This window comes from Spea bombifrons, chromosome 2 (assembly GCF_027358695.1).
Source record: "Spea bombifrons isolate aSpeBom1 chromosome 2, aSpeBom1.2.pri, whole genome shotgun sequence".
NCBI classification, from domain to species: Eukaryota; Metazoa; Chordata; class Amphibia; order Anura; family Pelobatidae; genus Spea; species Spea bombifrons.
In genome coordinates, this window is record NC_071088.1 from 57,973,505 (window position 1) to 57,989,815 (window position 16,311).

Genomic DNA, 16,311 nt, shown 5'->3' on the forward strand with positions numbered 1-16,311 from the left:
ATTTTTAGATATATTTTTAAGCGTGGTCTATGAAACCACAGGTCATACTAAAAAAGTAAAACCCTGAGCTACCTACCCTGAGCAAAAATAACTTCCTGACTGTTAAAGAATCTGTCCGAAGTAAAGACAGGAGGGGAGGGTAGGAGACCTTATTCATATTGTTGGCATGTTCAAGTGCGCATGCACAGGAGCGTACCTAAAAGGGGATCAGTCGCAGTTTCAGCTATATTCAGTTAGGAGCTTAACAAGAGGGCAATAAGAGGAAAATAGTATCCATAGTACAATTTTAACTATATTTTATTTATATAGCGCCAACAATTTATAAAGTGCTTCATCCATTACATACTTTCAAAGGGTATGACCAACAGATACATTAGGATTTCATTTGGAGCTTGTATCGATTTATCGAAAGCATATAGCTACAGCATAAAATCCCATCATGCATAGTACATAGTAAACCAACTAAAAGAACAAAAGAAATATAAGAAAAGAAAAACAAAGATGGAGAGATGGAGAATGTGTATATATTAAAACCCTACAATCCTGTTTGCAAACAGGTGATGTAACAAACAGACCATTTTATACAAATTTAAAATAAATAAAATCTAATACGAACATGTCACTGCTGTTAAGACCACTATGAGAAAGATACATGCCCAGATTAGTAGGAGACTCACTAAAGAACAATGGGGTCCATAGCTAAGATGGGCTGGCGAAATAATGTGGGTTATGGCCTTTTCTAGTAAGTACATACCATTACATATGTATCGAGCTGTAAAATATAGGAAAAATATTTAGAAAATATGAGAATTTTTTTTTTCTCTTACTATTCATTGTAAACATCAACCAACTACCAAAGCATACAAATGCACACTCCTTGTCACCTAGTGCAGTATCATAATCTAGTATCAAGTAATCTATTAATAGAGTTTGATAAGAACTAACTTGGGTCCGGCAACCCAGGAGGCCTGCCAGCAATTATGTAGCACACAGTGCACAGCCTTTTAAAAAAAGTTGCGACACACCTGACAGACCATACTGCTTCTGAAAAATTGCATGAGCTTCCGTAACATTGAGTTTATGGCAGCCCACCCAAGTTGCAGCAAAGTTCTTTTCACAAACTGCAGGCTTTTATGTAGTTAGATGCAATGTAAGCAGTGACGTAAAAATGCTTCGTTCAACAAATGGCTGCATGATAACGTTCAAGGTGCCTGCCTGCAAATAAGGACATATCTGTGCCATCTGGCACTGACTAACATGAGTTGTTCTTCACGCATTTTCACAATGTAAGCTGTGGGGTGTGATTTAACATATGGATGAGAGCCAATCTCCAATCCTATCATTAAAACTACCTACCATAAAAACAATTCAAAGCCCCTCTTCAGGGAAAATGCATGCGGGGCTCCGGGCTGGAGCTAGGTATTGCTCAGGGGGGGGTTGGATGCTTACCCCAGATAAATACATTGCTGATTGCTATATTATAGGTTTAAGGTATGACCGTCTTTTTTATGCAGGGGTGGATATTGACATTTTGATGCATAAACATCTATTGTAGCAGAATATACAGAATATTGTTTAATTCCGGCAACAGGGGAAGCAGGTGCATGTCTGAATAAATATGGTGATAAAGCTAATTCAAGGAAAGAGTAACAGCCTCGTTCGTTAGCTAAGCGCCACAGATGTCACACTGAGTAATCACTTCTTTGTGAGCCAATTAAATAGATTCCAGGAACATAAAAGATTATTTACAGTAAGAAAATGTATAATGTTCAATGCCTACAGAGACCATGACACAGGCAAAACACTTAACACTGCTAATACAGGTTTTTTCCCCATAGAATGTTAGAATAACCTATATATACAAAATCCAGATTTATATTTTTGCTTAAGTTTTCTACCCTTAAAGCAATAGTTTCAGACCCCAGACATCAGGCACTGGTTTTACTATGCACATAGCATAACTGGACAACGTCACACAGTACGAATGTTTGCAAGAACCAAAACAACAAATGAAAAGAGGCATTTGAGTCTCTCACACTGAGCCCGCTCATTTTATCCTATATAGCAACTCTGTTCAGGGTTGATCACATCTAACGTCTGTGGCTGATTACCGTATGTAAGGGGATGGGGCTGCTTTACACAGACACCTGAAGGAGCGTGGGGGCACTATATTTAATAATACAGAAAGGAACAGTAAAGCAATACATGAATATGACTGTTACATTAGGTAGTTAAAACTTTGCTCAATTATTAGACACTGTTAATGACACTTTGGGGTTCTGCACCATAGACGAAACATTTCTGCAATTTGCCTTGAAGGCAAAAATGACCTCAAAAAGCCTTGACAATTGCACATGCATGTGGTGCATGTACTGTGCCATTGGTATGCAAAGTGTGAACGAAGGTTCAGATGTCATACTAAAGTAGTACAGAATCTACTTATCTTGTTTTACAGTGGCTATAAAAAATTTACACACTAGAGGACTGCTTGGGAGGCGGGTCCCGCCAAAAAAACTTGCGGGCGGTCTTGCTGGGGTTGCGGGCGGGAGCAGGCGGTCAGGCACTGTACCTGCCGGTCCCGGTAATCCCGCGCAGTCCCGCAAGGCTGCCTTCTCGCTGCTCTCTTACAGTGTCTCCTCTCTTGCTCCGCCCAGGAACAAAACGGAGTCACGTGATGTGACGTCACGTGATGTGACGTCACTTCCTGTGACTCCGCTACGTTCCTGGGCGTAGCAAGAGAAGAGAAGCTGTGAGGGAACAATTCGAGGGCAGCCTTGCGGGACTGCGCGGGAAATCAGCAGTTCAGGTAAGGAGGTGGGCTTGATTGGCCACAAATGTGGCGGGAGCAGGCGGGAGTGGAACACCCACATTGCGAGAGCGGGTGGGATTGGGCAAAAAATCAGCGGGAGCGGGATTAAAAAAGCAGTCCCGCGCAGGGCTCTACTACACACCCCTGTTAAAATGCCGGGTTCTTTTAAAACAAACTGAAATCTTTGAGGGGGGGGGACCCTCATAATAACCTGGTTGCATAAGTATGCACACCCTCTTATAACTGTGGCTGTGTTCAGAATTAACCAATCACATTCAAACTCATGTTAAATAAAAGTCATTACATACCTGCCATCATTTAAAGTGACTCTGATTAATCACAAATAAAGTTCTGCTGTTCTAGTAGGATTTACCTGACATTTGCAAAATGCAAAAGCCATTGTCCTCAGAGAGCTTCCAAAGCGTCAGAGGGATCTCATTGTTGAAAGATATCAGTCAGGAGAAGGGTACAAAAGAATTTCCAAAGCATTAGATATACCATGGAACACAGTGAAGACAGTCATCATCAAGTGGAGAAAATATGGCACAACAGACATTACCAAGAACTGGACGTTCCTCCAAAATTGATGAAAAGACAAGAAGAAAACTGGTCAGGGAGGCTCACAAGAGGCCTACTGCAACATTAAAGGAACGGCAGGAATTTCTGGCAAGTACCGGCTGTGTGCTTCATGTGACGACAATCTCCATTTTTCTTCATATGAATGGGCTATGGGGTAGGGTGGCAAGACGGAAGCCTTTTCTTACAAAGAAAAACATCCAAGTCTCCCAAAAACAAACATCAAGTCTCCCAAAAGCACGTGGGAAAATGTGTTATGGTCTGATGAAACCAAGGTTGAGCTTTTTGGCCATAATTCCAAAAGGTATGTTTGGTGCAGAAACAACACTGAACATCACCCAAAGAACACCATACCCACAGTGAAGCATGCTTTGGGGCTGTTTTTCTTTAGCTGGAACCGGGGCCTTAATTAGGGTGGAGGGAATTATGAACACTTCCAGGCAATTTTGGCACAAAACCTTCAGGCATCCATTAGGAAGCTGAAGAGGAAGAGGAAGTTCACCTTTCAGCGACCCAAAGCACACATTCAAATCCACAAAACCATGGCTTCACCAGAAGAAACTTCTGGCCAAATATTTATAACCACAGTTCAAATGTAAAAGCCAGGACAAATAATAGATAATTACTTTATAAAACATATTGCATGCTAGAGAGGAGCAAGTGAATCTTACAGGGCTGACATTATATAGACCCCAACTGTCTCTAGTCCAAATATGGCATTGATGTCCCGAGCAACACCACTTAAAAGATTTAGCAGGTGCAGATGGAAAAGTACCCATTGAGGAGTTCCAGGGTGATTGACTCTATTTCCCCCAGGCAGAAAAAAAGGTATAATTCTCGGGTTTCCCTGTGGAGTGAGGTGCCATTTGAAAGCTCCTGACCCCTCTGTTAACTGTCCAAAAAGCTCCGTAATCCGCTGCAGGGGGGACAAGCTACAGTCATTTAAATTGTAGCGGGTTGTAGCAAAGTTCCAATCCGCTCGGGAATTCACAGGGTGACTTAGACATAAGAGGGGACTGGGCAAGCAAGAAAGGAATCCATCATGGCATCCCCTCCAAACTCAAACCTACTCCCAGGTGTCCTCAGCCTCAGGGGGTTACCGTAACATATAGTTTGATCAATTTTAAAGGCCTAAGTAAAAACATTTGTGATTAAGCAAAGCTAAGGCAGGGCCTACCTTGATTATCATCATGTGGCTGAGGGCACTGTCGTTATAACCTTCATTACATATATATATATATATATATATATATATATAATATGTATTTTACACAGCTCGGTATCTAGGTTTTATAAAGCAGCTGAGAACCTGAAGCCATTTCTCTCAATGGATTCAATATAAGTTTCCACTGTTTTCTGTTTTAATTTTTGTTTGTTGTTTGGTATTTGCTAAAATGTTCTAAAGGAGACGCATCACTAAGAACATGCAGTGATCTTTGTCCTGCAAATGTTTGTTGATTTACAAGTAAAAGACAATAGATCCTCTGATAAAGGAGGCATGAAAGAATGTTGATCTCAAAGATCATGTGGTGGTACTTTATGATATCAGTATCTAAAGCTGGAGGAAATCTTAACCATATGTTTGCTACAAACTTAACCAAGATCAATGTTCACCAAGAGAAAACAATTTCGTTTTTGAAATTATAAACATTTTCGAATGAGCCCGAATATGTTAACAGGATTAAGAATGAATATTCCCACACAAATACTGATTACAGGCATTCTACATGCCTGCTATAATATTTTGTAGTGTTTCTGTGGGAATTTTTGCCCATTCATCCATGAGGTCAGGTACTGATGTGAGACGAGAAGGCCTGGCTCGCAATTTCCGTTCCAGTTCATCTCAAAGGTGTTAGATGGGGTTGAGGTCAGGGCTCTATGCAGACCAGTCAAGTTCTTCGAAACTCATCCAACCATGTCTTTACGGACCTTGATTTGTGCACTGAGGCCAGTCAGGCTGAAATTGAAAACTGTTTCCACAAAGCTGAAACCATAGCATTGCCCAAAATGATTTCCTTTCACTGGAAGTAAGGGGCCCAACCCCTGAAAAACAACCCCATACCATTACCCTCCCTTACTTAACTTTGCAGTTGGCACAATACAGTCAGGAAGGTAACATTCTCCTGGCATTCGTCAAACCCAGACTGGCCCATCAGACTGCCAAGTGTTATTCTTCATGCCACAGAACTGTTTCCTTTGCTCCAGAGTCGAGTGGCGGTGTGCCTTACACCACTCAATACAACTTGCTGTTCCCAAATTCTTCCACTTTCCAATAATACGTCTAACAGTTGACCGTGGAATATGTAGCAGAAACGAAATTTCACAACCTGACTCACTGCAAATGTGGCATTTTATCACAGTACTACCCTTGAATTTACACATTTTTTCACAAGTGTTTGTAAATGTGGACTGCGTGGCTAGGTGCTCGATTTTATACACCTGTGGCAATGGGTCTGCCCCATTGAAACAACTGCATTCAATAATTAAGAGTGTGTCCCAATACTTTTTTTCTATATATATTGTGTGTGTATGTATATATATATATATATATATATATTTTACCATATTTGCCCGAATATAGGCCGCACTCCCCCCCCACTTTAACTCTTTAAAGTGGGGGTGCGGCCTCTAATCGGGGTTTAGCGCAGGGATGCACAGTTCTGTGTTTTTTTTTCTTTTTCATTTATCCCTGCTGTGGGTAAGCAGCAGGGTTAGGATCCAGACCCCCCGCAGCGCTGCAGGGGACCTGGATCCTCCTCTCCGGCAGCCGTGGACGACTGCGCACTGCGCTTAGACAACATCTGCTGCCAGCACTTCTGCCGGGGCTTCTATGGTGGAGCACCGGCGTGACCTCCCGGAGCTCCACCATAGAAGCCCCAGTGGAAGTGCAGGCAGCGAAGGTTGACTATGCGTATCGCGCAGACGTTCACCGGCTGCGGCATTGCGCGTTGACAACCTCCGCTGCCGGCACTTCCACTGGTGCTTCTCTGTCATAGATGCCCCGGCGAAAGTGCCGGCAGCGGAGGTTGTCTGCGCACATCACACAGATGTCCAGAGTCTGGTAAGTCGGGGGGGGGGGTTGCACTTCTAGGAAGCATATTAGGGGCAGAGTGGCATATCTGGGGGGCAGAGTGGCATATCAGGGGATATAAAGCATATCTGGGGCACAGAGTGGCATATCAGGGGGCAGAGGGGCATATCTATAAGTAAGGTGCATTATGAATTAAGGGGGGGGGGCTTAAAATGGCTATTGGTTATCTGTTTGTATATAACATATGCTGATAAACTGTATAATAGATACCAAAAATGTTAAAATACATGTATTCCTGTTTATTAGATAACATACTGTTTTACCATCCCACTAATGTGGGTGCGGCCTATATTCGAGCCAATACGGCAATATATCCCATAAAGAGCGAGAAAAGGCAAGGTAAATTAAAAGACCAGAATAAGAAGAGAAACCACTATTTAAAAAAACCAAGAGAAAATACTATTTAAAAAGATAGATATCAGATGCAGAAGAAAATGCAGGCACAGATAAATCAAAACATCTAGGATACAGAAGATTGTAGGAAGTAGGGGTGTAGATAACAGAGGTTCATTCTTTACTCTGTTATTCCACAGAGCCTGCTTCAACATGTACAGTATCTCTTGATCATGCAGCTGAATGGGAAACCCCAGCTGGACCTGGCACTACCACTCAGAGCAGTGGATATAAAGATGGAGCAGAACCTTTCATCCCCATGTAACAGATTCCATAGCTTAAACTGACACTTATTTTATTAATTTACCAGAAAAGCAAACTGTCCCCCACTGCCATCCAATCAGTCTTTCTTGAGAAGCGCTGTTTCAGCTACTCAACCAGTGGTAGTTTGAAGGAGCTTTTCTACCAAGGGAGCCTCTTAAAATATTCTCAGATAAGGTTTGCATAATGTACGGCGAAATAAAAGAAAGCTATCTATCATTTGTTTTTCTTTAAATGCTCCCTCTATTAAAAACCGTGTTTATCAAAGTATATTTAAATACTACAATTGCCTAGAAACAGTGCCCTGTCATTCCTCCAAAGTCTACCCCTATGTAATACATCACAGCAGTCTCCTGCCGTTTCATGCTCCTGCATGTGAAACAGCAAAACTTTACAGATCCACATTTACACAGTGATGGCCAGTGAGTGTGATTGAATGAGGTGATAGGTGATATGAGAGTTAGGAGTGCTTAAAGGTAGCATCCCCTTCTGCAATGTCAGAAATTATCAGAGCCCCAACTAAAATGTTTTGAACAAGAAAATACAGCAAAATGGTATGTTTCGCTTATTTAAGATGCATTCCATATTAACACAGAATAATATAATAATCTAGCAATATTGGGAAAAAAAACATTTATGAGGAACATGACCCTAACTGTCAGGAGCATGAGTCTTTGCCCAGGCACCAGGAGCACACGTGTATGCCCTCCCACTTCTATGTCCACTGTATAGTAATAAACACAGTGCTGCCCATGTGGCAGCACATGTAAGCCTATTTAAAAGTGCTTCACATAAAACTATTCTGCAAGGAGACCTGGGTTGTCCTCATCTACTTAAATGTATCAAAAGTAAAGGGTTTTTATTTCATAGAGTCCTCGACATATATATATGTGAAATCGATATGTGTCCAAGTTTTTTTTGCAGTGGGCCACTTCATCAGAAATGTATATGTGCGTGGGCTGCACTCATTTTTAACTAAGAGAAAATATGGCCTTTAATAAGATATGCAGATTGAAATAAAGTAAATAACACAAAACCTTTACTTTTCCTCTCCCTGATTTCTGGGCCTAGAACTCCCAGATTTTTGTCCTCTAAAGTGACTACAAATTTAGGAGGGGGCGTTTTATTCCTGGATAAGTAAAAATTAAATAGTTCAATTTATTCCTACAGTAAAGTAAAGTGCCAGGAAACACCCAAACACGCACATCAGGACAGGCTCTGCCACTCCCACACCCAAACACACACATACACCAGGACAGGCTCTGCCACACCAACACCCAAAAACACACACCAGGACAGGCTCTGCCACACGGACGCCAAAAAATACACATCAGGACACGTTCTGCCACACCCACACCCACACACACCAGGACAGGCTCTGCCACACCGACATTCAATCACACACACCAGGACAGGCTCTGCCACACCGACACCCAAACACATACATCAGGACGGGCTCTGCCAAACCGACACGCAAACATACACACCAGGACAGGCTCTGCCACACCAACAACCAGACACACACACCAGGAAAGGCTGTGTCACACCAACACCCAAAACCGCACATCAGGACAGGCTCTGCCACACGGACGCCAACAAATACACATCAGGACACGTTATGCCACACCAACACCCAAAGACACACCAGGACAGGCTCTGCCACACCGACACCCAAACACATACACCAGGACGGGCTCTGCCACACCGACACGCAAACATACACACCAGGACAGGCTCTGCCACACCGACACTAAATCAAACATAGCAGGACAGGCTCTGCCACACTAACACCCAAACACACACACCAGGACAGGCTGTGCCACGCCGACACCCAAACAAACACACTCGGACAGGCTCTGCAACACAGACACCCAAACACACACACTAGGACAGGCTGTGCCACACCAACACCCAAACACACTAGGACAGACTCTGCCACACGGACACCAAAACACACACACTAGAACAGGCTGTGCCGCACCCACACCCAAACAAACACACTCAGACAGGCTCTGCCTCACCGACACCCAGACACACACACCAGGACAGGCTCTGCCACACTGACACCCACACCCGGACAGGCTAAGCTACAACAATAATAAAAATATATATTTTCCATACTGCTTTGTCAATGACACCCCCTTTTGTGTTTAAGCCCCCTTGTGTATCGCCTCCGGCCAGCACTATGTGTATTTATGCCCCAGCCTGCCCCTCCCTTCAGTACTGATTTATGTAATTGCTCCAGCTGCCACTTTGTGTATTGATGCCACCAGCCCAGATAAAATGCTGTCCTGCAGTATACCCCATACTGCAGGGCAGCATTTTATCTGGGCTGGTCAGCAATATGTAAAAGTTATATGTGTCCTGGAAAACAAGGCCACACCCTTTTGTATTTCCCCCAGCTAGCCCCATATTGTATAATTATCCAACAACCAACTTTAGAATTGATTTATGTGATGCACCCAGCTAGCAGCCCTCATGCCCTTGCATACCCCCCCTTTAGTATCTTGTCAGCCCTGGCACCCAGATTGCATCCACAGGACCTACTGAAGCATAGAACATGCCCTATTTGCCCCCAAACAGCCTGCCTGGGGCATCCTAGCCTCAAACAGCCTCCATGTGCCATGCTCCCAACCACTTACACATTCATGCTATCACACACATATTTATTAATTTACTCTTTCACAAACATTTATTCACTCATTTACAAAGACTCATTCAGTCACGCATTCACAGATACTCATTCATTCACAGACATTCATTCATTCCCTCAATCACGCATACTCGTTCATACATTTGAGGAAAGACAGCAAGAATACAAATTATCCTTTGGTCCTGTAGTGTAAAAAGCCCTGATTTTGGAGCAATCAACTCCTTTTAAACTTTTGGAAAAAACAAAGCAGAACTAGATCAATACAAGAAACAGTGTTGCCTGGGTCCCAAATTTTGCATTAATGTATTCTTAAGTTTATATTTTGCAGATATTGGGGGTTAGTTAGTGGGAAATTGGTTACATAGGATTAGGGTTAGGCTTGAAGAAAAAACACAAAAACACAAAAATTGCTCTGGTCCTGTAGTGTAAAAAGCCCTGGCTCTGTAGCAATCAACATAGAATTTTGGACAAAACAAAGTAGAACTTGATCAATACAAAACAGTTTAGAAAGAATACATCCATATAAAACAATAATAGTACATAAAATAAATATTACTTCCTACTAAAGTACTGCTTTGCCCCATTCATTGGACAAATTTGTAGAAAACCTTCCATCATCTTTTGGACTTTTTTGTTGGAACTGGATGGTTCCCCTGATGGTGACACGACTGTATGGTTATTTTTTAATGTAATCACCTTTTTTCATTTTTTTTTTTTTTTTTTTGCTATTTTTAAAAACAACTATGCAAATTCTGACAACAAATAATAAATACTAACTGCACCAATAAACACCACTACAATTGTCCTATATGTCAATTTTTGTCACTGTAAAAAGAATCCAAACTCACTGCTTATTAAACATCGTATACACTTCTTCTAAATCATGGAGCTAACATTTAATTAGCAAATATTTCCTATGACTTACTACAAGTAATTATACCACCGATGCAGAAAAATATCCCCTAAGAATTGTTAACAAACACATTCAGTGGCACTTTACTGCATATGATATTTATGTGGTCCATTTATCTTTTTGTTTGGTCTATTTTGAAAATGCATGGGGGGATTCTGCAGAGTCACCCCCAAATGCTAAATGCTTTCCAGTAGGTTCTTTTGGCCGAATCTACCGTATTTGCTCGATTATAAGACGACCCCCCAAAATCTGAATATTAATTTAGGCAAAAAAAGAAAAAGCCTGAATATAAGATGACCCTATAGGAAAAAAGTTTTACCAGTAAATGTTAATTCATGTAAACTATGTAAACTATTTTTTAAAATAAAAGCTATGATTGAGAACCTGCCCCCCCCAGTTATGCACATCTTCCCCCAGGCTTACCACTCTGCCCCAGAAATGCCTCATACCCCCTCTATGCCACTGTGCCCCATGATATACCTTTTAACTTTGAGCATATGTATGCACCAAAGGTGCCATTTAATATAAAATACATTAAGAAGTTCTACTGTCTCTTTAAGATGTGCTTTAAATTATATCAGCAAAACAATGAGGGCAACTATAAGCAAACAAATTGTTTACATCCTTTGGCATAACCTGTTATTGTCATGATCTGTAAAATCCCACTTTCGCCCCACGGTATTCAGATGACTGTGATGCGGACACTGGAAGATTTTACTAATCCAGTCAGACTGAGGAAATCATGTATTATAATAACACTCAAGGTATACTCTAAGTACTCCAACTATTCAAGGTGCTTGCCTACTATAGTTGAATGCCAATCCTTTTTCAACTGAAAAATATTATGTTTTATAACCTTACACTGATTATCTAGACCTTGGTTAAATGCTGATATTGGGAGAAAAACCTGACAGTAAAAATAACACTAGGTATGCTGCTCAGCTTTTCAGTGTCCACATGCCTTCCCCACTTAACGTACAAATAATGTAATTGTTTAGCAAACCAATGCCCTAGGTTTTTCATCTTCAGTCCAGATCGAGAAATGTGTTCTCAGTCCATATTATTATATACATATTTATATCTCCATACTGGTAACTGGGTATAGTGGCATAGCACAGGCTAAAGCCCAGCGCACAGGAGTGCCAGCTGAAGTCAAGCTAAGACAAGTCAAGCTAAGAAAAGTCCAAATTTCTGACCCAGTTAATGTTTAATGGACATAATATGTGTTTATTTTTTTGAAACAAGGACATGTTGATATATATATATATATATATATATATATATATATATATATATATATATATATATATATATAAACATATCCTGTGGGACTTTAAGATCCAGATGGACAAGCAGGTTCTGGACAATCAACCCAACATCATGGTAGTAGACAAGGACCAGAAGAGTGGTGGTGATAGATGTAGTGGCGCCAAGTGATAGCAACATCAGGAAAAAGGAGTATGAGAAGCTGGAGAAGTACCAGGGCCTCAAAAAAGAAATAGAGAAAATGTGTAGAGTGAAGACCAAAAAGGTCCCAGTGGTCATAGAAGCAATCAGGGCTACGACTCCTAATTTGGGAGAGTGGCTCCAACAGATTTCACGAACTGTGCAGTGCTAGGAACAGCTAAGATACTGTGCAGAACCCTCAAACTCCTCAAGTAGAGGACCTGAGGTTGAGGAAGACTCATACCATCCATAGAGGGGAGAAGGGATTTTTTAATATATATGTATATATATATATATGTATATATATAAAACATTCAACAGACTTCATTTATGCTGTTTGTACCTATTATATATGATTACTACACACTAATATTAATAATATTTATATATGTTTAGGCTCACTGCATTAGCCTGTAGTTGTGGGAGGAGCTGTGGTTTTTTTAACCAATGCCTGGTCCTCCCACAGCTACGTTGCAGAATGTTGTGGTTGCCCCCCTCCCCTTATTGATCTTCTCTTCCTTTCTCTGTCCTTTCTTTCATTTCTTTGATACATCAGTTTTGGCATACCTCAGACCGAATGGACCCTTTATATCTATATTTCTCCTTTCCACTAATCCTATTCATTTGCCGCTACCACAACTGTTGTTGTATACAATGTTGTATATCAGGACAATGTTTTGTAGGAAAGTGGCTTTTTCACTTTGGGTCCTTAAACCAGATACTGGAACAGTTAGAGACAAACAGCTTACTCTGGAAATACCACCATCTGTTTGGTAAATTATGTTATTCTTAAGTTGAAAATAAATTTTCCTCTCAACAGAATGCTTTCCATAGAGGTGACAATGAACCCATACAAGTCAATGGTTCTACCATTGAATTTCATGATCTTGCTGACTGTGAATTTTGTGTACTACAATGTTTCATTTTCAGGGTTAAACAATGTTACTAAATCAACTCCAAAAGTATTTTATTGTTTCATTTGCTTCTGTGCAGTCCATCCTATTCTACCTAGAAGCTTAGAAGCCAGATTTATATTGTAATGTGTAGAAAAGCATATACTGTCCTAAGGCAAACAGGAGGACCAGATAAAATTCACTGTGGAGTGATAACCGAGATCCAGGGCAGCATAGAAAGTACAGATAAGAACGTGAAGTAGCCTTTGGGGCCCAGATTTACATGCACTGCCTTCCTATAACAGTCAGCAAACATCCCAAGGTCACTGTTCTAGCTTTTATACTTAGAATATAGGATGTATACCCCCCTACCTCAAAAATCTCTTGGTTTACAAATCCATTCATAATACATGCAATAATAAAGAGGCTCAGTGAAGTACCCTGCATTGGCAAACATCAATATTGACTTTTCTGCTTGTGGGCCACATACAAAATTATATGTAAAAAATTGAAATATCATGCAAGTATTAACCTAAAAGATTTAACAAGGTTCTATCAACACGCTTAAACATCTGTGAAAACATTATTACACAAAACCAGAAATGTCTTAAAACATCTCATTATCCCCAAATTCAAATGTAAATGGCATATTTTATAATATGGGCTATAAGGGCTGATAGAGACAGTGCCAAATATGACCTAACACAGTATTGTGGCTTGATTTAAACGTCCGAATGTGCAAGAATGGCTGCAAACCTTTCCAACATATAATGCATGCCTCAAGTTAGTTGTAATTAGGAATATGGATTTAATGTGTAGATGCTCTAAAAAAAAACAAAAAAAAAGAAGCGCTTCAAACCACTCAGTGCTAGAATGGATACATTAAAACATCTGTTACTTTAATGGTAATGGTTACATATAAATACAGCCGTTTGACAATCTTTTTTTGCCAGAAAAAAATAACTACCCTTGCCAAGGTAAATATTTTATTCAAAAATATCCATTTAAGCATTTTTTAACTTACTAGGTTTAGTTATATTTGCTCATATCCCACACAAATGTTAATTTTTACATACTTCTCGATAGTATACAATGCACAGAGGACAAGAGCTTGTTCTTTGAAGAGATAGTGCAGGCCTTGGGACACACAAAGCCCAGTCACTGCAGGAACAGAGCATGACTGAGTCAATAAAGGGAAGGAGAAAGCATAGTGGGAATGGCAAGGACATAAAAATGGGGGGCAGTGGGCATTAAAACAGGTATGCTATAAATTCATTCATTCGAAGTAAAATGAAAAGGAGGCAAGATAACAATTGTGTTTTAACGGGGACATGTGTGCACTGAGACTGAGAGGGGAGGTTCTGACACAAAGGGGCTAACAGTGACAATGAGGGTTTGCAGTGCAGGTGCCAGTGACCAGTTCACATACTGCTGTGAAGGTGTTCATGGAAAGTGTATACACTAGAAAGGCTACTCAATATCTAGCTTGTGTGTGGTGCAGACATATACTACACAAGGCCAGCTACGTAAATGTTACTATATTACTGTATATATAAATATATTAATATGCATTGGTGAATGCCGGGTAAAGACCCAAGGCCTGAAACCCCACTTTTATCCCTGTGATAGAGAAAGCCTCCACCCGCCCTGTACCCTGCAGTGCTGACCTGTCATGTCCCTCCGTTGGGAGCTGCTCTCGCCGAACACACTCGGGTGCTGATGCTGATGCGCAGCCCGTGGAACGCGGGATGCTAGCAGGGTGCGGATCTTTTCCAGGTGGCCTGCAGGTATCCTCCCTCCTTTGGCTCCTGGATAGGCGATGCACCGAGTTATGATGATATGGAGATATGGTGGGTGGTGCAAGGAAATGCCGGGTCCCCGCAGCGTGCTCGTGGGATAGCGCTGGCTGCAGAAGAGATGTTTCCTACAAACTGGGTATTTAAAGATGACTGCTACGTTTAGACGGGGCTCTGTAGCTCACAGGGATTCTCGGTACATCATAGGTATAGATGACTCAGATGCCACAGAGTTCAGGTAATGTGTGTGCTGGAAGGATGATGCAGAGGATGTGCAGGTTTGGTGATGAAGGCGGAGAGAGGTGCCCCTGGTTCTTGGCGCTATAACGTGGTAGACAGGACGCAGTCAGACAGGTCCTCTTTGTATAATGTGTGAGGAAAGGTGCTGTGTGGCTGAGTGCTATGTGCCCGAGGTGACAGTCTGACAGAATGCTGCTTTTCTTTCCCCTCTTGCTCCGCATTAGGGCAGAGACCTGCGTGCGCGACCCCGGCACATATTCGAGCGCGCCTCACACTATGAAGCTCGTTCACATGTCGCCCCCTCTTTCTCTCCACGAACACACTGCGCGCGTTCCCGTGAATCCACCATGGGTATTCCTGTAAGTAGGGTGCCCATTGCGCATAACTAGGATATGTTGGCTTATAAGCCTTTCCTAGACGGCCAGATGTTAAAGCAAGTGGCATTAAAATAAATGCACTTACCTTAGAAGGATATTGCGCTACAGTGAATGATGTTCGGTCCGCATCATTATTCATTCCGTAGAGAAACAATGTAACATCCCAAGTGGTGAAGCCACTCAATGCCAAAGTTCTAAAACCAGCATTGATATAGCACCACATACACTATTGATTTACGGTATTTATTTAAAGTTAATTAAAAATGTACTAAACAAACATCTTGAGTGACCTGGAGCTAAACATGCTCAATATAACAGGAGATCTACTATAACAGGACAGGTGTAATAAACTGAATAAGTAAAAACACCTTCATGCAAAACTTGTATGAAAACAGGCTCTAGTTTTGTAACATTATAATACATTAAAAATGTAACACTTTCACAAATACGGACATTTACAAAAGCTCCCAGGCTACATGCACAGCAGCAAACCTTAAATCCGATACAGCCAACCACCCTGTATGCCAGAAGGTCTCAGTTTAATGTCTGAAAAATCCTAAATGAACTCTCCCTGAAAACATTCAAAATACCAAGCCTTTCTTACAGAGCCGTTGCTAGCTCTTTTTGTGTCCGAGGCAAGAATGGTAAATTGTGGCCCCCCAGCTATAATTTTTTAATTTTTTTACAGAGTCTATTTTATTTACACTGCCCTTACACGCTGCCTTTACCCACACCTGTCCATAAACATACATATACAGATATACAGTCCTTACACACACTTGCCCATAAACGCACATATACACATACACTGCCCTTACACACTGCCTTTACACATACCTGCCCATAAATACACATACACCGCC

General features: G+C 41.4%; 1 protein-coding gene across 8 annotated transcripts in view; it reads right to left on the bottom strand.

Annotated features, from left to right (window-relative positions):
• Positions 1-15,326, bottom strand: part of NFASC (neurofascin) — a 79,920-nt gene extending 64,594 nt beyond the window's left edge. For all 8 annotated transcript variants that reach the window (XM_053454345.1, XM_053454344.1, XM_053454343.1 and 5 more), the window contains exon 1: positions 14,703-15,326. The gene's annotated coding sequence lies outside the window, so the exon portion shown is untranslated. The remainder of the gene's footprint in view (positions 1-14,702) is intronic.
• Positions 15,327-16,311: the final 985 nt, after the last annotated feature.